Below are 26,297 nucleotides of genomic sequence, written 5' to 3' on the forward strand. Positions count from 1 at the left end.
CTCTTCAACATCTATATGGCCTCCCTCACAACAATCGTCAAAAACTACAGGCTCGAAATTGTCTCCTACGCAGAAGACACCGAGCTCACCCTTTCCCTCACCTAGGAACCAAACATCACCTGGCACAACTTCCAAGAAGGGATGAAAGCTGTCGCCACGTGGATGAAGGACATCTGCCTGGAAATCAACTCAGTGAAAACAGAAGTCCTCATCCTCGGCTCCACCCCCTCAGCTTGGGAAACACCTGGTGGCCCCTCCCTTGGAAACCCACCCACCCTGACAGACCATGCATGTAACCTCAACATCATATTGGACTCATTGCTCACTATGACCCGCCAGATCAACTATGTCTCCTCGGCCTGCTTGATGCAGCAGAGTTTACCAGCTCTACACACTCATACACACAACACTCATTTGGACCCGTATACATTCATACACTCAATGAGCTGGTAAATATCAACTGGTCATCAAATTTATTTTACCCTAGGAAACCTTTACACCAGTATTCTTACCATTCCTGTCTCCTGAGTAAATGCACATTCGAAAGATCTAGTAGTAGATTAGAAAAGGGAGGAATTAATATAATACATTTATCTCTATTCAAAGAACTACAGACTCAGAAGGAGTTTTAAAAATGTATCTGAATTAATAGTTTGTGAGTCAAATCAGAATACACATGGATATGCCAGAATTCTCCACCTGGAAAAATAGTACACTTAGCTTATAATCAGTTTGCATTAATTAATTTCTTGCAATGACAGTACCTGAGGAGATAAAGAATTGAGAGCAAGTACGGAGCATTTAACCCTACAATTATATTTACCTAGAATGGTGTGAGGACCTCGACATCAGAGACTCAAGGATACAGGACCAGTTCAGGACTGGTATGGTGACCTCTTCTAGTGTAACGCCAGCGTTACACTCCTCTCTGGTGCTAGTCTCTCCGGCTCGGGCTCGTCCGGACCCCTTCCTAGATGTGACTCCTCGATTGTTCCGTGAATTTTCCCTAGTGTTGGATTCTTCACTCAGATTGCAGCAAAATCGGGCAGCATCTCAGCATAGCATCGGTATCTCAGCATCAAGTGTGTCTAACTGTCCAGAACTTACCTCTGTTATACCAATTCAAATGTATGATCCACCCCCAAATTTTTCAATTCCATGTTCACCCACAATTTGATTGGGCCAAGCAGTGGGGTGAGGGCATCACACCATACTAAGTGTAATATGTTTCCTTAGGCTATTGTCTAGATCCCTTCCCCTTAATTTAAATACTCACAAGCTTTATTCCCACAAGCATTTCATATGTGGATCGATAAGTCTGTAATACAATGTTTCGTAGGGTCAAGAGTTGTTCTTCCCATGTTCTTCCCATGTCCTTGCTGGGCTTAGGATTTGGCAGTCACCCAATGTCTTCATTAGTTTCATTAGTTTCAGAACAAGGAGGTTGTGCGCATGCGTAGTTGTCGCAAAGGATAGGGACATCGGTCACCCTCCAAGGCCCGAATATGAACTATTGATAAAGTCAGAAAAGAACATGTTAGAATACAAAATTAAATGATTTCACTGTATACCACTTACTTCTACTCTAACCCCATTTACTTAATAAATCTTTTGCATTACTAGCTTAGTAAAACTTGCATAGGTTAGTTTCAGCACAGCATGTGCGTTAGTGCGTTACTTTAAAGCAGCCATATTAAAAGCTATTGCGCAGCTGCAAAGATTTCCCCCCAAGTGACATAAGACGTCATACTACGTAGGTGTAGAAGACGCATGCGCAGAAAAGTTCACGCGTTTTGGCGGCCATTTTAGGACATTCGAGTTATAAATTAGTGAAACACATAGAAAAGCTTCCCCTAAATACAATATAAAAAATGTGGTGCAGAATTAGTATTCACGAACAGGTTTATTACAATGTTAAAGGTGATTCGGGAGGTTTGCATACGAGCAAGTTTCTTTTTATACGAAACCTTGCTCCATCATGCTTCAACACCCTCCACATATTCCATTAAATATTCAGATGGATCCCCTACGAATACAGAAAAGCGTTCACACATGCCCTCATCACCTGCAGACTGGGCAACGGCAAGGCCCTCTATGCCGGAATCAACAAAAAACTCCTCCGCAAGCTCCAGACCGTCCGGAACTCCACAGCCAGACTAATCCTTGATATCCCCCAGTACAACCACATCACCCAACACCTCCATGATCTCCACCGACTCACGCACGCATACAAGGCCCTCCACAACCTCAAAAAACGTCTCTCCTTCCACGCCCCCAAGAGAAACCTCCGTTCAGCTAACCTTTCCCTTGCCATCATCCCACTCATCTACATGAACAGAGCGGGTGGAAAGTCCTTCTCCTACCGCGCAGCCAAGACATGGAACAACCTCCCCCTCCACCTCAGGCAAAGCCCTACTCTGCTCCAGTTCAGGAAAGACCTTAAGACCTGGCTATTCAGGTGACCCCAACGGAGTTGCACTCACCCCCCTCTTAGTGCCTTGAGACACTAATGGGTGAGTAGTGCCCCCCTGATTGATTAATTGATTTTTTTATTTATTTTTATTTTACGGAGATTTATATAGCCCGAACTTGACCCGAATCGGGTATCGGAGTGCTTTACATAGCACCAGTTGCATTACATGAGGACATATTCATTTTTGTTAGGCACGGGGAGATTAAGTGATTTGCCTAGAATCACAGGATATTCAGCGTAATTGCAGAGACTCGAACCAAGTTCTCCAGATTCGAGGTTGACTGCCCTTGCCGTTAGGCCAACTCCTCTCCTCAACTCCTCTCCCCAATGATTGAAGGGCGCTGGTGGGTGCAGTTTCTAAATGAAGAGGGACTGCTCCCTCTTCCTGCCCTGAACAGTCCCAGTAGATTTACAAACCACATAGATACCATTCAGCGCCCTTACATACATGCCGTTTTCTTAGGCAAGATGCATCCTTGCATCCATTTTTGGACGCAAAGATTATTTTTGAGGTAAGAAAATAGCGCATAATTCCCAATTCACCCCATCACAAATTCTCCAGAATTCGGTGGAATTTTTATGCAATTCTGCATGAATCCACAGAATCAAACTCCATGATTCCGCCAACCCCTAGAATAGATATGAAGATTCACTGTAATGGTGCATGTAACTTGTGTTTGTTTCAACTGTCAACTAGCTTGTCTTTCAATTCTCTCTCTACCTGATCTCCAGCACTTCACTTCCTTTTAAGATTAGAAATACCATATACATACACACATCTCCAATTAGCAATGGCAGCGCTTGGTAAACCCTGTAGAAACCCTACAGAGGAATTTTCCATCACCAATTACCTCTATGTAGGCTTCCCTTGGTCCTCCTAACACCTTTAAAGACACTCCATTTCGTTCACCCTTGTGCACTCTGGATTCCCACTATCAAGCATTACACCTTTCTCTGTCTCTCAGTGGTGCTGGAATAATGTTGAGAGTCGGGATGCTGCCATCAATGTTAGTCATATGATTTGATAGAAGTGTCACACAAAGAACAAGTGCAGCAAATGAGTCGTAAGGGAGGTGTTATGTAGCCCTTGGTGCTTTTTGGAGCACACTGTCACATCATATCACTAAAGCATTATATGGTACCGCACTTTCATTCACAGAGAGCATGTTTTACATCAATATGGTTACTAAATTTGCAATGATATGTAGTTTACTGTGCGCGTAATTTGTAAAAAAATAAATAAGTTCCAGGGCTCTTATCAGGAGGCCACTGCAGCTTGCACCATACATTGCCTCTGCCATGCTGCCAATAATAGTAACAACAAAACTACTAACCGTCACACTACTAACCATCACACTTCTACAGGTGTGACAATTCCAACTATTCCCGGCCCCCAACGCTATAGGAGTGGCTTGGGCAGCAGATAATAGTCATTTTAATTTATTGTGAATTAATAATTAACTGTTGTTGTGTTCATCTCTAAATTAGCCAGACAGCGCCACCTTGTGGCAGACTGCCATGAACACCAATGTTGACAATTAAGTGCCAGTGCTGAGCACTGGAAGCAACCATTATAAGTTAAGCACTAGTTTACTGATATAATTATGTAGTCAACAAATGATAATTGTAAGAAATTGTGTTACTAATTGAGGGGTGTGAAACCCTACTCAAGCAGCAGGCACAATCGTTGACAGGGTGAAGTCACAACCCCAAATTAACCTGTGCTGAACCCTCTGGTAGCTTGGCACAATCAATCAATCAATCAATGCATTTGTAAAGCACGTTACATACCCGTGAGGGTCTCAAGGCGCTGGGGGGGGGGGGGGCGCTGCTACTGATCGAAGAGCCAGGTCTTGAGAAGTCTCCTGAAGGCCAGCAGGTCTTGGGTCTGTCGTAGGTTGGCAGGGAGATCGTTCCAGGTCTTGGCGGCGAGGTAGGAGAAGGATCTGCCTCCCGCTGTGGTTTTCCGGATGCGAGGAACTGTGGCGAGGGCAAGGGTGGTAGAGCGGAGGTTGCGGGTGGGGGTGTGGAAGCTGAGTCAGTTGTTGAGGTATGTCGGTCCGGTGTTGTGTAGCGCCTTGTGTGCGTGGACGAGGAGCTTGAAGGTGATCCTCTTGTCGACTGGGAGCCAGTGCAGGCCTCTCAGGTGGGGGGCGATGTGGCTGCGTTGGGGGACGTCGAGAATCAGTCGTGCCGAGGCGTTCTGGATTCGTTGTAGTCGTCTCCGGAGCTTGGCTGTTGTTCCCGAGTAGAGGGCGTTTCCGTAGTCGAGTCTGTTGGTGATGAGTAGGGGTGGGCGGAATTTGCGAAATCCACTTTCGCGAATTATCGCGAAAATGTTAAAAATTATCGCAAACACGCGGAAATATCGCGAAGATGCGGAAGACTTTTTCCCGCATGTTCGCGAGTTTTCTGCATGGTTGCGGCTCGCCAACTTACCCATGTGGTTGCTCGCGGGCGCGGCCATCTTGTTTTCAGTTGTCTCGCGGTGCATGATCGCGAGAAGAAAGACGTGATCTTGTGACGCATGACGTCACTGCGGGCGGGAACTGTCGCGAGACAGCGCAAATGGCTAAAAACAATCCAACATCTCATGGAGAACGCGACCAGATCAAGAAAACTTGTCGGCGAACGCAGGGATTCAGGTAAAGCGATCGCGCGCGCGCATGTATTATTTTACAGCGCGAGCAAGAAACAAATTATCGCCAAGCTGCGGAATGCGGAAATTTTGACATTTTCGCGCTCTCCGCGGAACGCGAAAATGTCAAATTATCGCAATTTTCGCGAACGGAACTAAATTTTCGCCCAGGCCTAGTGATGAGGGCCTGGGTGACGGTTTTTCTTGTGTCGGGAGGGATCCACTTGAAAATCCTGCGGAGCATTCGGAGGGTGCAGAAGCAGGATAAGAGACGGCGTTGACTTGCTTCGTCATGGAGAGGGAGGAGTCGAGGATGACCCCCAGGTTGCGTGCGTGGTCGGTGGGTTCCTGGGGTGTGCCTAACGATGTGGGCCACCAGGAGTCATCCCAGGCTGATGGGGTGGGTCCGAGGATGAGAACTTCCGTCTTGTCTGAATTCAGCTTCAGTCTGCTGTCCTTCATCCAGTCGGCGACGGCCTTCATTCCTCTGTGGAGGTTGGCTTTGGCGAAGTTGGGGTCTTCGGTGAGGGATATGATCAGCTGGGTGTTGTCGGCGTAGGAGATGATGTTGAGGCTGTGTTGTCTTGCGACGTGGGCGAGAGGAGCCATGTAGATATTGAACAGCGTTGGGCTGAGGGAGGAACCCTGTGGGACGCCGCAGATGATCTCGGTGGTTCTTGAGCGGAATGGAGGGAGGCGGACGCTCTGGGTTCTGCCAGAGAGGAAGGATTTGGTCCAGGCCAGGGCCTTTCTCTTGAATTCCGGCGTCATGGAGGCACGCTGCTAGGGTGCGGTGGCAGACCGTGTCGAAGGCAGCTGATAGGTCCAGGAGGATGAGGGCGGCTGTTTCTCCTTTGTCCATCAGGATCCTGATGTTGTCAGTGGCGGCGATGAGGGCGGTTTCGGTGCTGTGGTTGCTGCGGAATCCAGATTGGGATGGGTCCAGGACGTTGTTGTCTTCGAGGTAGCGGATCAGCTGTTTTTTGACAATTTTCTCTGTCACTTTTGCCGGGTATGGGAGCAGGGAGATGGGCCGGAAGTTCTTGAGGTCCTTGGGGTCAGCTTTGGGTTTCTTTAGAAGGGCGTTGATCTCGGCGTGCTTCCAGCTTGTCTGGAAGGTTGCTGTCTCGAAGGAGCAGTTGATGGTTTTTCGGAGATGGGGTGCAATGGTTGTGCTGTCTTTGTTGAAGACGTGGTGAGGGCAGGGGTCGGATGGGGATCCGGAGTGGATGGACATCATGGTTTTGATGGTGTCTTCGTCACTGACGTGAGTCCAGGCGGTCAGGCGGCGTGTGCTGGTGGTGATCGCAGGGGTGGTGGGCTCGGTGGTGGGTGTTGGGGTGTCGGAGTTGAAGCTGTCGTGGATGTCGGCGATCTTGCGATGGAAGAAAGTGGCCAGGGAGTCGCACAGGTCTTGTGATGGTGGGATGTTGTTGGTGTTGGACCTGGGGTTGGAGAGTTCTTTCACGATGCTGAAGAGTTCTTTGGTGTTGTGTGCGTTGTTGTCTAACCGGTCCTTGAAGGCGGTCCTCTTGGCGGTTCTGATGAGTTGGTGGTGTCTGCGGGTGGCACTTTTGTGGGCCTCGTGGCTGTCTGGTGTTCGATCGTGGTGCCATTTTTTGTCCAGCTTCCGACAGGTGCGCTTGGAGGTCCGGAGGTCTTCGGTGAACCAGGCCGCTTTCCTGTTGGTGTGGTTGGTAGTGGAGGTTTTGAGGGGGGGCGAGGGTGTTGGCGCAGTCGTTGATCCATTGTTTGAGGTTGGTCGCGGCGGTGTCTGGGTCGGTGGGGTCAGCGGGTGGTGTCAGGGCGAGGGTGGTAGTCAGTTGGTCCTTGGTGACCTTGCCCCAGCGGCGGCTTGGTAGCTGTTGGGTGCGGTGGTGTGTGGTGGGTTTCCTGAAGGTGAAGTGGACGCATCTGTGGTCGGTCCAGTGGGGTTCGGTGGTGTGGTTGAAAGAGACGTGGGGGCTTGTGGAGAAGATGGGATCCAGTGTGTGACCAGCGGCGTGGGTGGGTGATGTGACCAGCTGTTTGAGTCCAAGGTTGGCAAGGTTGTCAATCAGGGCGGCGGAGTTGCTGTCGTTGTTGTTTTCGAGGTGGAAGTTCAGGTCCCCGAGGAGGATGTAGTCTGCGGAGGCGAGTGCGTGGGCGCTGATGAGGTCAGCGATGGTGTCGCAGAACTGTGGTCGTGGACCGGGTGGTCTGTAGACGAGAGTTCCTCTGAGGGTGGTGTTGGGGTCGGTGTGGATCTGGAAGTGCATGTGCTCTGCGGTGATGAGGGTGTCGTCGGTGTTGGTTGAGACTCTGAGGGTGTCCTTGTGGACGATGGCGATTCCCCCTCCCACTATGGCGATGTCTGGTGCTGAGGTGGCATTCAGCCAGGTCTCCGTCAGGAAGGCGACGTCAGGAGCAGTGGAGTCTAGGAGGTCCCAGAGTTCGATGGCAGGCTTGCGAGCGGAGCGGTTGTTGAGGAGGATGCAGCGGAGGTGGTTGGGTCCGCTGGCTGGTGGTTTGTAGGGCTGGATGCTGGTGTATCTGTAGTTCCGGCAGGTGAAGGGTCCTTGGGTGTGTTTCGGGGTGGCCCGGTAGCAGGGGTGGTATCGTCCGGTGTTGAGTGCGTGGAGGGTGCTGCAGTCGTAGTGCAGTCTGGTGTTGAGGGGGAGCGGGGGCCAGGGGTTCTGGCACTAGGCGTGGTCCAGGCGCGGACGAGCGCGTCCGCTGCACTGCCGCGCGGCGCCCTCCATAAGAGGCGAAGTGGGAGGGAGGAGCAGCTGGGAGGCGGGAGCGGGTCGGCCAATGGGCGAGGGCGCAGGGTACAGAAGAGAAAAGGGGGCGGGGCCGCGGGGAGCAGCGGTGGGAAGCGGGGAGCGGCCACAGAGGGCGAGGGAACAGAATCGGCAAATACAGAGGGGCAGTAAACGAATAATGAAATATCAGCCAGAGGGGGAGACAAAAATAAAACAGAGCAACAATACAATTAACAGAAACAGATACCAGGGGCACACCAGCGGCGAACCCTAGTCAGCAGCAGCGGCAGTAGGCAGTCACGGGCAACAAGGAGGAGCCATGCGACGTGGGGAGTGACCAGAGTTGTGCTTAACTTAGAGGCAATGTGTAAAGAATTTATGCAGCACTTCGAACAGTAATAAATTGAAACACAACACGAGAAAAATTTCACACCAATTAAAAAAAATAGAGTAAAATGTAATAAATAATGTAATAATCCAGGGCCAGATGCATCCATCATTTTTCTGGCCGCAAAGAGCCCAATTCAGGGAATCGGGCTGCTTGCGACCAGAAAAATGCATTTTGGCATGTATCATTCCCAAATTGTGACTCAGTAACATGTTACCGAATCGCAGTTTGGAATTGTGAATACATACTGATTTGGTATCAGGAAGGGGCGTATTTAGGGAGGTATGTAAGAAAGTTTATCGACTGAAATGGGGTCACTAAACATTCGCACTTTACCACCTACTTCAAGTAGGAGGTAACCAATTTGCAAATGAGAAGGGACCACTCCGTACTCTTATTTTCATTTTTCTTTTTTAAATGCACTCAATTTTCCTTTAAGGAAAAAGGGCTGCATTTAGAAACAAGCATTTGCAATGCAATAGGTCTCACACTTGCGAGAGTTAGAGCTATTGATGTCTTTTGCCCATGTTTTTTGGTTTGGAGTGGAGTGTATGTATGTGGTGTGGAGTGGAATTATTTGGGTTGGATTGGAATTGTTATGTATCAATATGTGCTGGGTGGAATGATGTGGTGTGGAGTGGATTTGTGTTCTTGGTTGGCTATTAAAATGGTTCTGAATGGATCACAACAATCCTCCAGGGCAAGGCAGACAGTATTCATTTAATGCCAGTTAGAAAAGGCAGTTAGGGATGAAGGAATTTTGTAAACAAAAACAATTACATTATGAGCAGCAATAGCCGTCGGCACATGACCAGTTAATTTGAAGAGGATGGGGGCGATTATTAATTCATTTGTGTCAAATCGTTCTTTTCTTAATTCATTGCTCTAGGAGCCGTAGAACAGCTGCCGTGGAATTCACCGCCGCGGTCCGGGCTACACAGGAAGTCAGGCGCCCAGTGTTGAGACGAAGGCGGGGCCTCTCCACGAAAGTAGGAACAGGAAGTTACCGGCTAGTGAGGAAAGGAAGGACGAAAGCCTACCCCGCCTCCCAGGACGTCCCGGTGCAGGAGGAAGAAACGGGCAGGTCTGTGCGGGGCTCTCGTGAGCTGTGAGAGCCCTGCCCGTCAACCAGAGGAGCTCCATTGAATGGGGGGGGCTCCACGAAGCCTTCCGAGGCCGAGAGCGGCACCAGAAGAAGACGTGCAGTCAGACCAGAGCCGCTGAGTGGGGCTCAGCTGCATGGTGGTTGGGGGGAGTGTCGGGGCACATCTTCGGTGCCCGCCCCCGGTGTCAGTGCGTGTGCGATTCTCTCCAGCTGCCCCACCTGATAGCGGGCAGCTGCAACAGGGGCACCATTATTTCCAGGAGTCCCCGTCATAGCCCAGAGAAGGCACGGTAGTGCCAGAGCTTGCCACAGCTGCCCCATTTGATAGCGGGCAGCTGCAACGTGAAGAGGGTTCAACTCCTTACAGTTGCGCCGCCGTTGCGGGCAACTGCAGCTTGGGGGCATTTTTGTTTTTAGTCACCGCATTCCCGGAGGAATCCGCACAGGGGCCCCGGGTGGATTAGGCACATGTAGTGCCAGTGCCGTTTTGTCCTCCCCAGCTGCCCTGTGAGAGCACAGGCAGCTACAACGTGTGGGCCATATTTTCATTTAGAGTCCCAGACAGGGGCACAGGGGACACGCTGGTGCCCAGGCTCATTGTCACAGCTGCCCAGCACTTAGTGGGCCGCTGCAACATTTAGGATTGTGCCCCTGCGCGCTTTTGCTTTGCTGCATGAGCAGCCAGCCCAGACATTCTGGACATTGGGCATTTCAGCCCCTGTGAGAGGCCAGTTGGCCTGGGGCCAGATTCAGTGCGTTGTGCCCCCGATTGGGGCACACAGTTTTCTTATGTCCATTTATTTCCCAAAGTGCTTACACTTGTGATGCCTACTGTAATGCCCATTGCGCAATGTATGATGCTAATGGGGTTTGGGGCCTAATCTAGTTTTATGCCTAAGAAGGTTCATGCGCAAAGTGATTTAAGCATCCACTGTTTTGCATTGCAGGATCTCATGCTAAGTTCCTAACGTTACCAATAGTTACTAGTTGTGCGCTACATTTACTATATGTTCTACATTTACAATTGGTGATTTGTGATGATTCTGACGGTGGTCCATTGGCCCTGTCTTGTGTAAATAGTCCCCTGTAAATTCTGCCTAGTGCCAGTTGGCACAGTATAAATTATGTGATTATTATCTAATGTGCTTATTATAATACAAAGGCTATTTTTATATATAACCTTGTGTGGAGTTTCTTTTGTGGTGGGCCTGGGGTGTTGTTGCTGTGTGTGTGTGCAAACGCTTTACACATTGCCTCCGGGATAAGCCTGACTGCTCGTGCCAAGCTACCAAGGGGGTGAGCAGGGGTTATCTTTGGCGTGTAACTTCCTTGCCCTGACTAGAGTGGTGGTTTCTGCCTGGCTTTGGCGCAAGCCTTAGCCAACCAGAAATCCCATTTCTAACATCCGTCCACTAGAAAAACACCAGAGATACCTTGGGCCTACCTTAGGGGTGACTTAAATGTAATAAAAGGGAAGGTCAGGGCTTGGCAAGTGAGTGCTCCTGCCAAGTCGACATGGCAGTACAAACTGCACTCAGACACTGCAGTGACAGGCCTGAGATACTTTTACAGGGCTACTCTGGTGGGTTGCACAATCAGTGATGCAGGCCCACTAGTTGCATTTGATTTACAGGCCCTGGCATTCTCAGGGCACTTTACTAGGGAATTACCAGTAAATCAAATATGCCAATCATGGAAACACCAATCCATAATACCATTTTCAATAGGAGCACTTGCACTTTAACACTGAACAGTAGTGAACACGTGCACAGACATCAAACCAGTCAAAACCAGAAGGTCAGAAAGCAAAAAGACAGGAGAAACAAGCCAGAGAATGCCAGGTCTAACACTGAGACACTGAAGTGGAGACGCTGGCTGTAACAACATGATTAAAATGCCTCTAGTTCACCTGCAGTGCATGCAGTTGCCAATCCCCAGATGGGATCTCAAGAGAGCACTGGCCATGACAAGGAGCTTACTGAGGCAACTCTAGTAGGAGAGTTGGTCTTAGCTACCTTAGCTGTCTGGCCCACTAACATGCAAAAATGCAGATAGAATCCTGTTATTAATGGGGTTATGGTGGAAGCCTTGAAAGACACTGGTGCCAGCATTATCACCAGATACCTTGACTGAGCAGCTGGTGTCCTCAGAACAGTATCTGCCTGAAAGGACCTTTCCAGTCACCATTGCTGACAATATGGCAAAAACCCATCCCATGACAATGGAGTTCTTTGACTGGGGAGAGGTTGCTGGAAAGAAAGAGGTAGCAGTCTTTTTGTCCATACCAGTCAATTGTTTGCTTTACAATGATTTGGAGTCCTCAACCAGGGCTGAGGCAGAACTGAGGATCCATGCAGAAATGCTTGGGATCCCACACTGGATGTGTGTAAACACCAGAGCACAGACGAGAGCCTGGGGTGAAAAGGAGGTGTTGGAGTCTGGAAAAATAGCACAGCCCTCCATGAGAAAAGGCAGAAAGACTGGGAAGCCAGCTTATAATCAGACACCATAACTTTCTCCTTAGAAAGAAGAAGAGGCAGGCCAAGAGGGAACTGAGCCTCAGGAACTCGACCCTTACCAAGCTGAGCTTTTGGTCCCAGGGGTGCCCTTTACGGAAAAGCTGTGTCTGGGGCAGAAAACCTGTCCCACTCTTAAAAGCCAGTGACAGAAAGCTGCTGCGCAGGAAGAAGGTGATGTCAGTGGTTACCACAGAACCTATTTGGAGGAGGGAATCTTTTACACTGAGGCCCCTAGACCCCAAATCTGGTGCCACTAGGAGAGTGGTAGTGCCTCATGTACGCCTCTTAACTCCAGTCAGGACTTCCTCCTAACTTTGGCCCATGACATCCCCTAGCTGGACACCTTGGCCAGAGCAAAACTTGGAGTACGGTAATCATTCACATCTACTGGCCAGGGATGCACCAGAAGTAAAGGAGTTTTGTAACTCCTGTCCCACCTGCTAAGACAGTGGCAAGACAGGTGGGCACCCAAAGGCACACTTAATTCTACATCCAGTCGTTCCGGTTCCATTTGAGAGGGTAGGGATTGACAATGATGGCCCACTCGATCTTCAAACAGCATCTGGAAACTGATTTATTCTGGTAGTAGTGGATCATGCCACTAGGTATCCTGAGTCAATCCCCCAAGAACCACTACTGCCTCTGCAGTGGCTTGGGCCCTCATTTGAAGGGTGGGCTTCAAATGAGGGCTTCCCTAAGGAGGTACTGTCAGACAGTGGTACAATCTTCATGTATGGCTACCTGAAACGCATGTGGAGTGACGGACCGGTTCACTACTATCCACAGTGTAATGGTCATGTAGAAAGTCTTAACAAGACCATGAAAGGCATGATTGTGGACTACCCGAAAAACTCAAAAGGATATGGAATGTCTTATTTCCATGCCCGCATTTGCCTACAGGGAAGTGCCATAGAAGGGAGTGAGGTTCTCCTAATTTGAACTTCTGTTTGGTCATCCTGTCAGGGGACACACTGCGTTTTATGAAAGAAGGATGAGAGAAGCCTCTCATTGAACCTAAGCAAGATATAGTGGACTATGTGCTGGCCTCTGCTCCAGGATGGCTGAATACATGTATAAAGCAAGTACAAATCTTGAGGCCAGCCAAGAGTTCCAGAAGCAATGGTATGACCAAAAGGCTGTCATGGTGGAGTTCTAACCAGGGCAGAAGGTGTGGGTCCTAAGCCTCTCCAGATAAGTGGAGAGGGCCCTAGCCTATCCTAAAAAAAGAGAGGTCACCTATCTGGTGGACCTTGGCTCTGACAAGAACCCCAAGTGGGTCATCTATGTCAACCACGTTAAACCCTACTATGACATGGCAGAGATAACAATGCTCAGGGTTACAGATGAGGATCAGGAAGCAGAGAGTGAACTTCTCCCTGACCTCCTGTCCAACAATCCAAAAGATGGGGCAGTGGAAGGTGTGGTATTGTCAGACACCCTTACTGCCCATCAGCAGACTGATTGCAGGCTAGTCCTAAATCAGTTTGCTGAGCTCCTCTCTTTTACTCCTGGTCAGACAAGCTAGTGTACCCATGATATGATCACTGGTGAAAGCCTACCTGTCAAGAATAAAATATACAGGCAGTCTGATAATGTGAAAGACAGCATCAAAGCTTAAGTAAGCATGCTGCTGGAATTTGGAGTCATGGAGCAATCTGAGAGTCCCTGGACCAGCCCAGTTGTCTTAGCCCCAAACCTCATGTCCAGGATGGTAAGCACAAAATGAGGTTTTGTGTGGACTGTAGGAGCCTCAATTCTTTGACCAAAACCGATGCACATCCAGATTTAAGGATTAGTGAACTAGTTGACAGTTTGAGAGCAGTCATGTATCTGAGTACATTTGATCTCACATCAGGGTACTGGCAGATAGGCCTGACTTCAGGAACAAAAGAAAGATCTGCTTTTTCAACCCCAAATGGGAATTATCCGTTTACAGTGATGCCATTTGGGCAGAAAAATGTACCTGCCACTTTTCATAGGTTGGTAAACAAAGTCCTTGCTGGCTTTGAATCCTACAGTGTAATTTATCTATATGATATTGCTATCTTTAGCTCCACCTAGCAGGATCACCTGATCCATCTTGGTAAAGAACTAGAAGCTCTGAGAAGTGCAGGCCTCACTATCAAGGCAAGCAAGTGCCAAATAGGGCAGGGAAAGTTTGTATACTTGTGCCACTTTTGTGTTGGAGGCTACGTTCAGCCATTACAATCCAAGATCCAGACAATTTTGGACTGGGTGGCTCCAACTACACAGACTCAATTCAGGTCCTTCCTTGGCTTGGCTGGGTACTATGTGAGGTTTGGGAGGGATTACAGCACCATGGTGGCACCCCTCACAGAATTCACCTCCAAAAGTGAGCTATCAAAAAGCTTTTGGCACTCTGTAGGAAGCAATGTGCTCTGCACCTGTTCTGAAAGCTCAAGATTATGCCAAGCAATTTATTAGGCAGACTGATGCCTCTGAACATGGGTTAGGAACAGTCCTATGCCAAATAAATGGCCACGGTCAAGACTAGCCAGTGGATTTCATCAGTAGATCGCTACTCCCCTGGGAACAGTGTTGGAGTGAGAGGGAAGCCTTTGCTGTGGTTTGGTCTCTGTAAAAGTTAAGGCCATACCTGTTTGACTCTCACTTCCTTGTTCAAACCGACCACAGGCCTCTCAGATGGTAACTGCAAATAAAAGGTGAAAATACCAAACTGCTATGGTCTTCCATATCCCTACAGGGAATGGACTTTGAAGAGGAACACAGACCTGAGACAGCCCATGCCAATACCGATGGCCTTTCCAGGTTCTTCGACTTAGATGATGAAGACTCTCTAGGGTAAGGTTAGTTTCATCCTTTTTCGTTTGGTAGGGGGTCATGTAGGAAAATGCCTCTTTTGATATGGCTAGCCCCCACATTTAGCCTAAAAAATTATGTAATTTCGACTGGAAGGGCACAGGGTCCCTGCCAACTAGGCCCCCTGTGCCAGATCTGCTTCCCAAAACTGTACCTTTTGTTTCCACAATTGTCACCTCTCTAGTTCACATATAAGTTCCAAGTGAAGGTTACACCTGGTAACAAGGGCCTTGTGGTTAAAGAGGGTCCCTAAGGGCTGCTGCATGAATTGTGCTACCCTAAGGGACCCCTCACCTAGCACATGCACACTGCCACTGCAGCCTGCTTGTCTTGGTGCAGACAAAACTGAAAAGTCGACATGGCACACATGTCTGTGTGCTATGCCCATAGACACTGCATGGGATGTTGGTAAGACACCCCTCTAGCAGTCCTTAGCCCTAAGTCAGGGTGCACTACATCTCCTTTGAGGGCATATCTGCATAGGCAGAAATGTCTCAGCAATATCCTTGTTGATTCCTGGATATTGTAAGTGCCCAGGGAAGCCAATAGTAAGTATATGGGCTGGACACTCGTCATACTCATTATGAGTTTCCCAGCTCCATGATGGCTTCACTGACGTATGGGATTTTTGGTACCGAACATCTCAGCATAAAAAACCTGCACTGTCTCCAGTGTCACATTTATTAAATAAATTGCACACAGTGGATCCTTTAGAGGGCTCCCCTGAAACCTACCAATCCTTGGTGTGGTCACTGACTGGCCTAAGCCACCCTGCTACAACCAGACAGTGTTATGACCTCATGGGGAGAGTACCTGCGCACTCTGAGGTCGAGAACTATGCCTTTCCTGGGTGGAGATGTTCACACCTCCTTGTGGTCAGGAAGAGTCATCTGTGGTGGGGAGCCTCAAATATGTTGCCACCTTTGTAACACAACCCCAGCCTCTCCTGTTAGAGGGAGCAGGCCCCCATCCTACCCTCACCCACTTTTTGGTGGAAGAAAAACTCAGAAAGAATGGGAGGTGTGCCCCCATCTGCCAACTCCACCCCTCAGGTGCTGGAAGCAAGGTGAGGTACACTTTTCAGTGCCCACCATCTTGAAGATGGTGTGACTTATCCAATCAGGGCTAGGTCTATGTCCCACTCCCCCGGGAGGTGGGCAAAATAAAGGGTGCAGCCACGCCATGTGAGGGGCCCATTGGCCATTACCTGTCACTTTCTTGTAACAACCCTAAATCTCGGATTTAGGTGGCATCCCTAAACCCTGAACTTCAGTTCCTGATGACCTAAGAAGAGCCAGAGAGTACAGAATTGCATCAGCAGAGAATACTGCACAGAACAACTGACTTGTACCCAGTCCTGCCGGCCCCAGCACTACCTACCTACCTTGCAGCCCTTGAAGATCCTGCACCAAAAGATGACTCGTCCTGCATTTCAGTGACCTTCCGAACACTGGGAGGACTTACTGTCTTCAACAAAGATCAAGACTTCTTAGAACAGCGGTTCTGTTCACCCAGCAACCATCTTCAAATTAAAGACCTGAAAAACTGGAAAGCCAGCCTCAGGTTCCATTTCTCCACCCGATCCCTTCAGCTTGAGTCCAATGTGACCCTCTGGTACCAGTGAGGTTCCCCAGCACTCCAGAGCCCAAGCTCACTGTGTGCTGACCACTTCAGGACTCCTTGACATCACCTGTAGCCTCTGTACGGAGACCCCCCCACAACCAGGACCCACTCCGGTAAGCCGTTTCCAATGCCAAAAGACACCCCTGCACTCCTCTGCCCTGGGCCTTGGTGAGGAAGACCAAATGTGTCTCTACGTCCTGAGCATCGCAACTTACCTCCGCAGTTGTTGTTTCACTTTGACCGGCTTCCTGGCCTGCAGCTTCTTTTCGATTTGACAGCTCTCCATTGCCTTCCACTGGGCACACGATGCTGTGTTGGCACCCTGCACCCTGCCACCCCTGTGCCGCTGGTGGTGTAGTATTGGTACGGCTTTGGACCCCATCCAGTTCTTGCTTCAACACCTGGAGATTGGTCTTTTAGGCCGCTGCTACTTACCTCCAGCAGTTTCTGTCTAATTGCCCCCAAAACCCATTCATTTGTACTGGGCGCCCGACCTCGATCTTGCACCCTGCACTCCTGTGCTGCTAAACCTTGCCTTCTATTGACCGTAAGCTTTCAAAGACTGTCTTGTAAGTCGATTTTATCCTCATGTATGCTGTATGTTTTCTTCCTTCCATAGTTTAACATTGCAAATTCTGAAAATTGCACTGTGTCCATTTTTTAACCTGAAAAGTATTTCTATTGAAAAACTTATTTACCTATGATGACGTTCTGTGGTTCTGCAAAATAAGTATAACCAAGGACTATTTTTATGAATTGGTCTGATATATATTCATGGAGTGTGTGTCTCGTGTATTGCAAGTGTGTGTACAACAAATGCTTAACACTGCCCTCTGACAAGCCTAACTGCTCGCCCACACTACCACAAAGGAGAGCATTCGTATTATCTACTTTAGCTGCTGTAAAGCCTCTGGAGATCCACTGGACTCTACACCTCTTTTTGGTATAGTATTTAGAGAGCCAGCTTCCTACAGGAAGTGACTTATCGGGTGTGCAAACCAGTTAGGTGGCAGCAAAGAAGAGCAACACTGGAGGTGTGGTATGGTAAGCAACAGACAGGATCAAATTAATTTTCCCTAATACAGCAGGTCTAGCAGACAGTACATTAGTGCTGCGTAGGGTCAACCTAAAAAATGATGCTGCCGCAAGCAGGATCTCACACCAGAAACTGATTCATCGGGAGTAGAAATGATGTGACCTACCCGCCTGACGTACTCCGCCGCCACCCTCATCGCTCTCAACACCGGCCGACTCCCAGATTGCCACCAAGCCACACCACGATGCACCCACGGACCTTTCAGCTGCCACGCCTGCAAGTTCTCCTGCACCCAGACCAGCCTCACACCAGCACCCGCCAAGTCGAACACCAGAAGCACCCACCTCAAGTGCATCCTGCTCAACACCCGCTCCGTCCACAGACACGCCATCGAACTCTGGAACCTCCTAGACGCCACAGCCCCTGACGTTGCCTTCCTCACGGAGACCTGGATGAACGCCTCTTCAGCTCCCGACATCGCCATCGCTATCCCAGAGGGCTACAAGATCGTCCGGAGGGACCGAAACGCCAACCAGATGGGAGGAGGCATCGCCATCATCCACAGGAACGCCATCCGTCTCACGACCAGCACCGACAACACCCTGACCAGCGCCGAACACCTGCACTTCCAGATCCACACCAACCCGAACACCACCCTCAGAGGCACCCTGATCTACCGACCCCCTGGACCACGCACGCAATTCAGCGAGGACATCGCCGACTTCGTCAGCCCGCATGCCCTCCCCTCCGCTGACTACATCCTCCTGGGAGACCTCAACTTCCATCTGGAGAACAACAACGACCACAACACCAGCACCCTGCTCGACAACCTCGCCAACCTGGGACTCAAGCAACTGGTGTCCACCCCCACCCACCTCGCCGGACACACACTCGACGCCGTCTTCTCATCCAGCACAGACATCGTCTTCAGCCACGCCACAGAGCTTCAATGGACGGACCACAGCTGCGTCCACTTCACCTTCAAGAGAACGACGACCCACCATCACCGGCAACAGGCCGCCCGCAGAAGCTGGAACAAGATCACAGCAGACCAGCTCGCCACCTCCCTGAGCCAGCACCCTCCTGCCAGCTCAGCGAACCCCAGCCAGGCCGCCGACAACCTCACGAAGTGGATCAGCAACTGCGCGGACGAACTCGCCCCGCTGAGGACCCCGCCTAGCAGACCCGGCAGCAAGAATGCCCCATGGTTCACCGACGAACTCAAGAGCTCCAAGAAGAACTGCCGAGCCCTCGAGAAAGTCTGGAAAAGCGAACCGACACCGGACAACAGGACCTCCTACAAACTTGCCACCCGGAAACACCACCAGCTGATCCGCGCCGCCAAGAAAACAGCATTCAAGGACCGGTTGGACAACAACGCACACAACGGCAAGGAACTCTTCAACATCGTGAAAGAGCTCTCCAACCCCAGCGCAGGAAACAACGACATCACCCCATCGCAAGACCTCTGCAACTCCCTCGCCTCATACTTCCACAACAAGATCACGGACATACACAGTAGCTTCAACAACCAACCAACGCACACCATGACCGACCAACCACCCCCACCCACCACCACCCTCCACGCCTGGACCCCGATCAGCACCGAAGACACCATCCGCACGATGAACTCCATCCACTCCGGATCACCGACCGACCCCTGCCCTCACCACGTCTTCAACAAGGCCAACGCTGTCATCGCACCCCACCTGCGAGACATCATCAACACATCCTTCGACACCACCATCTTCCCCGAGAGCTGGAAACACGCCGAACTCAGCGCTCTGCTCAAGAAACCAACAGCGGACCCCACCGACCTCAAGAATTACCGCCCCATCTCGCTTCTCCCGTTTCCAGCCAAAGTCATCGAGAAGACCGTCAACAAGCAGATGGCCGCCTTCCTCGAGACGAACGGATCCCTCGACCCCTCACAGTCCGGCTTCCGAGCCAAACACAGCACCGAGACCGCCCTCATCGCCGCCACCGATGACATCCGAGCCCTGATGGACAATGGAGAAACAGCGGCCCTCATCCTCCTAGACCTCTCCGCGGCATTCGACACGGTTTGCCACCGCACCCTAGTACGGCGCCTCAGCAACATCGGAATCAAGGACAAGGCGCTGGAATGGATCATCTCCTTCCTCGACGGAAGAACACAGAGAGTCCGCCTACCACCGTACAAGTCAGAGGCCTCCGAAGTCATCTGCGGCGTCCCCCAAGGATCATCTCTGAGCCCCACCCTCTTCAACGTCTACATGAGCCCCCTCGCGGCCATCGTACGCAAACACAACCTCAGCATAATCTCCTACGCCGACGACACCCAGCTGATCCTCTCCCTGACCAACGACCCCGCTGCCGCCAGAGCCGACCTGCACGAAGGGATGAAAGAGGTAGCCGAGTGGATGACGACCAGCCGCCTGAAACTGAACTCGGACAAGACGGAGGTTCTCATCCTGGGCTCTTCACCCTCCGCCTGGGACGACTCCTGGTGGCCTCCCGCCCTGGGCACCGCACCCAAACCGACAGACCATGCACGCAACCTGGGCTTCATCCTGGACTCCTCCCTCTCCATGACCAGGCAGGTCAACAACGTCTCCTCGGCGTGCTTCAACATCCTACGCATACTTCGGAAGATCTTCTGGTGGATCCCCACAGAGACCAGGAAGACCGTCACCCAGGCCCTCGTCACCAGCCGACTGGACTACGGTAACGCCCTCTACGCCGGTACCACCGCCAAGCTCCAGAAGAGACTCCAGCGGATCCAGAACGCCTCAGCCAGACTCATCCTCGACATCCCACGATCCAGCCACATCTCCGGACATCTGAGAGACCTGCACTGGCTCCCCGTCAACAAGAGAATCACCTTCCGCCTCCTCACCCACGCACACAAAGCCCTACACGACCAAGGCCCGAGCTACCTCAACAGCCGAGTCAACTTCTACGCTCCCACGCGCCACCTCCGATCAGCCAACCACGCCCTCGCCGCCGTCCCCCGCATCCGAAGAGCGACTACAGGAGGAAGGTCCTTCTCCTACCTGGCCGCCAAGACCTGGAACTCCCTCCCGACCGACCTGCGCCTGACCCAAGACCACCTCTCCTTCAGGAAGAAGCTGAAGACCTGGCTATTCGAGCAGTAGCGGCACCCCCCCCCCCCCCCAGCGCCTTGAGACCCTACGGGTATGTAGCGCGCTTTATAAGTGTCACTGATTGATTGATTGATAAAGCTGGATAGCGGCATGTAAAGCGACACTAACCACCCCAGTGTAACTTTTCAATAAATGAACCGTAAAAATAAACTTTTAAAAAATAATGCTTTGGAACAAGAAATTTGGAAGACTTCATAGAAAGCAGCCATGGAGGAGTGAGGAGAGAACAGCAGCCAGGGCAACAACCCTGACAACCCCAGCACCACCTTGAACTCTATCGCATTGGTCCCGGATGCGAAGTATATAAGTGTGAAATATGGCTACGTGTCACATTACAGAGGCCATAGTCTCCTAATGTATACAATGATATTCAAGTATGTGTGGCATATTGACTAACACTTGAATGTGAGTAGATAACAAGTATATTTTGTCATGTAAAGTGGCAATTCTTGTTTTACCTGCTTTATGTGTGTACTTGTCTTTTTTGTTTGGAGTACGCCTGGCTGGATTTGGGAACCGTTTACCATATGGAAATTTGGCAATCCTAGCCTGTGCCTTACATGCAGTAGACAGTGTCACATTGCCTTGCTGCAGTAGATGATGATATCATAGGTGCCATGTTCCCAGGTTGGTCAAGGGGTCCAACACCATGGGGCATATCAACAACAACCGGCGATAATTATCGCTCAGCGCTCTTAGCGTGAGGATAATTATCGCCGGCTAGCGTGAATTTTTATCGCTGAGATAGCGTGCTATTAGCAACGCTTATCTCAATAGCGATAAAAATCTACACGCTAACAGGCTAACGTGAGATTATCGCTGGAAACCCAGCGATAATCACACGTTACCTTGTTGATAGGGACAGGCAAACTTAGCCATGATATCCTCCTTCCATAGGATATCATGGCTAAGTCTGAAAATTAGCAGACGTAAAAAAGCAGCGTTAACCGCGGTTAGCGCTGCTTTTTTTGTCTCTAACAGGGTTAGCGACATTCTTGATAATAGGAGAAATGTCGCTTAGCGACATTTCTCCTATTATTTTACTCTGGAACGCCCCCTTTGCATCTCATTAGAGATGCAAGGGGAAGCGTAGAGTAAAAGGGTGCTAACATGCAAATTTGCGTGTTAGCACCCTGTTGTTGATAGAGTGCTAGTTTTATCTCTGCTTTTTTGGCTTTTAAAGCCAAAAAAGCAGAGATAAAGCCCTTGTTGATATGCCCCTATGATTGTTACATGTATACACCTCCCAATAGAGAAGGGTATGGTATTTAATTACTAATTACAGTGTGTTAAGTGACTTCAGCTGGTCAGATTCCTATTACACAGCCACTGCATTATTCCCTACTCCTGGGTTTTTGAGGCATAGGACTTTCAACGCATTGCTGGCTCAGCGTGCCGCTTGCAGACAATGCGTCACTTTTGGAAAAACTCATATATATTGGGGCGTCAGTTTTACAGTGGATTTTATGTGATAACACCTACCTTGAATATATTAATTCCTGCGTGCTGCAGTTGCTTCTGCTGCAGGTATAGTCCGACACAGGCCAACTAAAACTAATAGTATTGCCCACATTTGATGCTTTATTGCATACATTACAAGGAGGCCTATTTAGATATGCTAATGCTATATTTATCACACAAAATTAGGTGGAATGAACCCAAAGTCAGATATGAAACATGGTGGATTTTCAGAAACCAACCAAATGTGGTTATATGATTTAATAACCCAAATTATCAATTGAAATTCTCCAAAAGGCAGAACATGAATGATTACATTCTGGCAATATTTCCAAGAAAATTACAATAATTCAGGGCACTAAGTTGACAGCAAGATGATAATTGTTATTCCAGTTGCCACAGCTGTAGGTTTCTGTTGCCACACAGCCCCCTCACCAAAATGGAAGCTCTTCATTTAGTGTGATTTCCGTGTTTACAGCGGTATTCATTTACTATTAAAATGTAGTATTCATTTAGTATGCATGAAGACTAAGTAGTATGCCCACAAGCCGAAATATGCAAATGAGGGAATACTAGTTCTACTCAACTACCCTTCAAATACATGATGAACACTTCAATTGATTGCTAAAAGAAGACTAGTAGTATTCTAGAAGAATAGTATTTGAAGCTTAGTAGTATTCTTTTAGTGTTTATTTGCAGCTCTAGTGCTATTTCAAGAGCAAAATGAAGGCTAGTCTCATTGATTGTGACCACTGTTTGAAGACTAGTGGTATTCTTTGTGAGCAATATCTGAATACTAATGGCAATGATTGTGAAGACTCAAGCAAGAGTAGCAGAATTCAAATTGAATGTTAATTGAACACAAGTCGCATTAATTCTGATTAATTTATAGCAATTTTATTCATTTGGTTGCTTGCACAAGGCTTCTTTTAAATTATGGCTTTTGGACTAAATTTTATATGTTACATATCTTGGAAGTCAATGATTCTAATACGCCTGTTACAAACTCATTAGTCATGCTATTAGGAAGCATTTTATAATTGTGGTATGTGAGAAGACCGGAGCAAGAGATCGTAGGAGAAGCACAAAGCAAAGGAGCCAACCCAGACATACACAGGATTATACCAGGAAAACCCCTCCTCCTGCAAGTAGAGAGCCAGTTGAATTGTCGAGAACTTGACTGAATTCCCACTTGGTCCATGACAAGACAGGATCACCACCGTTTGTTTTCAGGCTACCCAAAATGAGCAATTGTGCAAAATTCAATTCAGATAAAAAAGTAATTGTTCTAATTCCTCCTATGTTAATTGTCCACCAGACTCCATTAATGTTAGAACCCTTTAAAAACAATTCACCAAACACGTTTGTGTAAGGCGTTTATGGCATTGACTTGTACATTTTCTTTTAAAGGAAATGCAGTTGGACACAAGTGTGTGATATGACATTTCAATGATATTTGCCTATGGAAGAGCTATTGGCTTTGCCAATGTGTTTTAGCCATGTTGTGCACTAGCTTGTGGAGTGTTGCAGTGTGGAATTGCGAAGATTGGAATAGTGTGTTGTAGAATGGAGTGGCAGATAGTGTCATGTATTGGAGTGACAGAGTGGAGTCGCGTTGAGTGGCGTACAGTGGAGTGGCATAGAGCAGAGTTACTAATCTGTTGCAGCATAGTGGAAGTCCTTTTGTGAAGGTTGATGGGTCATCTTTCTGTAGCCTATTGCTGTATTTGAGTTTTAAAGTAGTGCTTATGGAGTAAAACCTTTGCTAAGCCAGTGTCAACAACAATAAAAATGCCAAAATAATAAATGCAAAAATATGTCACAAAATGTGCTGCATTCATCTACAAAATTTGCCTTTTCTTACCACATAATTTCGTCAACTATGCCCCATGATTTAGTCTTCTTCAGCTGCATAATTCCAGTGGCCCCTACATAGATTGACAATTTCTTGAGATAATGGAAATACAGTTGCATGTTGATTCTCAAATATTTACCAGCAGCAGCGAATAAGAAGAAAAATGTTTAGTGGTGAGTAGTATTACTAGGATGTGTTGTGAGTGGGTGATGGTATAGTGAGCAAGAAGCACAGTGGCTTTGAGTAGGGTCTGGCAAAAACTGAGAGGGATATTGAGTGGTTTTGTTAATGACTGAAGATTAGTACTTCAACGAGCCTACAATGCAGTAGGCGTTTCTTCTTATTTTGTTTTTTAAGGGTCTGCATTTGGTAAACAGAAACTTATTTCCGAGATAGGCAGGTGATGAGTACAAAGGGAAAGTGCCAGATAATTAGGTGTTTTGGGTTATGTGGTCAAAGTTGCTTCTACTCACTTGGTTTCAAAATATGAGTTTCACTTATCTTTTTAGCAACCATTCTTACCTTGAAATGTTCTTATTTTTCCGACCAGTAGCAGGGCAATCTGATGAATAGCTGTAATAATTGACAAGGAGATATAAGTGATTTACTAATGTAAAAAAGTATTTTGTAAATAGGCACATAACATTGTGAATTCAACTTCTTAAGCATAAACTGAGACAGAATGTGTGGTTGAGTTTCACTAACCATACACCATATTATGGCATATTGAGTGGTGAATATCATAAATGTATTACACAGTCACCACAGTTTAGTTCTAGTTTGGCCAGAGAAGGCATTTTTCCTTTAATAGCCTTGATACCGTTTCGTTAAAAACATTTTTTTTTAAAACAAATCACTTTGGCTTCATCATGGAAAGTTATGCAGAAATTATACCAAAATTGATCAGCAAAATGTTAGAACTTTATAGAGAAAACCTGCTTTTGGTTATTTGGTGTAAATCGGTTCAGCCATTGTTGAGAAATTAGCATCAAAATGGAGATCATGATGAGCTGGTCTCTTGTCTTCGTGGACTAATGCATCCACTGTAGGAGTCTATTCATGACCTCACAGCAACGAGTTCAAATCCCAATCCATTCAGCCTATTATCCTGAGGTTGATAAAATGAGTACCATTGAGTTGGGTAACAACAAACATCTATTAATGAGCAACAAGATACCTTTTCGCTGAACGTGTGCATTACAAATGTACATGTTATGTTAGGGTAAACACCAGTTAAAACTTAAAAATAAATGAACCATTGGTGCCAAATAATCTGCGATTGGCCAATTCAAAGTGAAAGGGTGGAGCCTGATTGGCTGTCCACTAAATTGAGAATGTTGGGTCAGCCATCTCAATCCTCTAGTCCTGAAAACATGAAAGACCACATAGGGGTCAGGATAGGCATGCTTTGGCCTTTGGGACACCCCACTTTAATTCCCAACAGGTAAAAACAGAAAAGAAGAAGATTGGGCCGCAGGTACCCTGGTATCAGTGCCTGGTACTAGGGTACCCAGCACAGTAGCCACTGTGGTACCAATAAAACATTGAAATATAAAATACTAAACCCTACGGCCAATCACCACTTTGCACATGCGAAAGACAGGCACCATCATCTCATGGAAGCCAACAACAGGACAGGAATTCCTACCATTATACCCAACCCAGCATTTTACCAGAGGTAGCCAACATATCATGCGTGCTCACATATGGCCAAGAATGACCCTTTTTGTGACTTGGACAAAGTTTTCCAAAGGTTGGGTATCATGCAATGGTTGCCTAGTTGCCAAGGAAACCTGGACACTGCAGTGGTGAGAGACCTTGTTATGTGAAAACTGTAGGTGTGCATGAAATCATGAGTGACTCCTCACCCGTGTAAACATTTACAATTTTTCTGATAGGAACATCAGGAAGAATGAAGTAAATGAGAATACTAGCAGCTGAGGGACAGTATGAGTTAGCATACACAAATCTTTTATTGGTCCATCTATTTAAACTCAATTATATTTGGTGTTAGAATTTTCTATGTAGAAGCCTCTACTCCAGTGGTGGCTGCTTTCAATAGAAAGTGGTAGGGCAGCAGATATTTAAAAAAAGAAAAAAGGACTTACCTGCCGCTGTCCAGCTTCTTCCACGAGCGCAGTCCAGCTCCTAGACTGCGCACCCAATCTTGAAGCTGCTCTCATGGTATTACCCAGCATGACAGCATCACCAGGATTGGCCTGAGCGGACTGGTTTAAAACGCTCACTAAGGCACATGAGTCTGTGGCTTTTCTCTACCTGGAAATACAACACAGCTGGGTTAGAGAAATGTAAGTGTGCATGTTGGTTTGGCCGTCCTAGGTTGGCCGGCCAAACCAACAAGTGAACTAACAGTGCCCACCACTCCTCCTCCCTGCTATTGTCCCTAGAGGATGGCCCTGCCATAGACCCAGGCCACTTGGCCTAGACAAGGAAAAATAAAATGATAAATT

The 26,297-nt window shown here is 48.3% G+C and overlaps 1 long non-coding RNA gene across 1 annotated transcript; it reads right to left on the minus strand.

The window, feature by feature from the left end:
* Positions 1-690: 690 nt before the first annotated feature.
* On the minus strand, positions 691-24,930 carry LOC146830187 (uncharacterized). Its single transcript, XR_014961130.1, has 4 exons — positions 24,766-24,930; positions 24,349-24,399; positions 23,836-23,899; positions 691-1,510 (listed from the first exon to the last, which is right to left on the minus strand). It is a non-coding gene; the product is annotated as an uncharacterized LOC146830187 (long non-coding RNA).
* Positions 24,931-26,297: the final 1,367 nt, after the last annotated feature.

The sequence above is a fragment of the Triturus cristatus genome, chromosome 5_1 (genome assembly GCF_964204655.1).
Source record: "Triturus cristatus chromosome 5_1, aTriCri1.1, whole genome shotgun sequence".
NCBI lineage: Eukaryota > Metazoa > Chordata > Amphibia > Caudata > Salamandridae > Triturus > Triturus cristatus.